Genomic DNA, 842 nt, shown 5'->3' on the forward strand with positions numbered 1-842 from the left:
AGCACTAAAGCACCGGATCCCATCAGAACTCCGAAGTTAAGCGTGCTTGGGCGAGAGTAGTACTAGGATGGGTGACCTCCTGGGAAGTCCTCGTGTTGCATTCCCTTTTTAATTTTTTTCGCGCCGCTTGCAAAACAAAACGCACGTGTAAGTAATATATTTACCGTGTTTTATTATTTTGCACGAGTGCGGTAAGTCATAGCTGGGTGCTCACGATTCACGGGTCCAGCGTCGGCGTTGTGGCGCGGCAAGCGTGCACTGGTGCGGTTGAGAGGGAGGGGTGGAAACCGCGTTAAACTCGTCTCCGTAGTTGAGAGGGAGCGGCCAAAGCAATGTACAATCGTCTTTGTAGTGGGGCTGGGAGGGGCAAGGATAAGGGACGAAGACCGGGGTAACATGTCGGATGCGATCATACCAGCACTAAAGTACCGGATCCCATCAGAACTCCGAAGTTAAGCGTGCTTGGGCGAGAGTAGTACTAGGATGGGTGACCTCCTGGGAAGTCCTCGTGTTGCATTCCCTTTTTAATTTTTTCCGCGCCGCTTGCAAAACAAAACGCACGTGTAAGTAATATATTTACCGTGTTTTATTATTTTGCACGAGTGCGGTAAGTCATAGCTGGGTGCTCACGATTCACGGGTCCAGCGTCGGCGTTGTGGCGCGGCAAGCGTGCACTGGTGCGGTTGAGAGGGAGGGGTGGAAACCGCGTTAAACTCGTCTCCGTAGTTGAGAGGGAGCGGCCAAAGCAATGTACAATCGTCTTTGTAGTGGAGCTGGGAGGGGCAAGGATAAGGGACGAAGACCGGGGTAACATGTCGGATGCGATCATACCAGCACTAAAG

At 52.1% G+C, this 842-nt stretch overlaps 1 non-coding gene and 1 pseudogene across 1 annotated transcript; both read left to right on the forward strand.

Annotated features, from left to right (window-relative positions):
• Positions 1 to 104, forward strand: LOC119347240 (annotated as a pseudogene; the record flags this gene model as incomplete).
• A 297-nt stretch (positions 105 to 401) lies between these two features.
• Positions 402 to 520, forward strand: LOC119347239. The gene has a single exon (XR_005168222.1). It is a non-coding gene; the product is annotated as a 5S ribosomal RNA (ribosomal RNA).
• Positions 521 to 842: the final 322 nt, after the last annotated feature.

The sequence above is a fragment of the Triticum dicoccoides genome, unplaced genomic scaffold (assembly GCF_002162155.2).
Source record: "Triticum dicoccoides isolate Atlit2015 ecotype Zavitan unplaced genomic scaffold, WEW_v2.0 scaffold61214, whole genome shotgun sequence".
Taxonomy (NCBI): Eukaryota; Viridiplantae; Streptophyta; class Magnoliopsida; order Poales; family Poaceae; genus Triticum; species Triticum dicoccoides.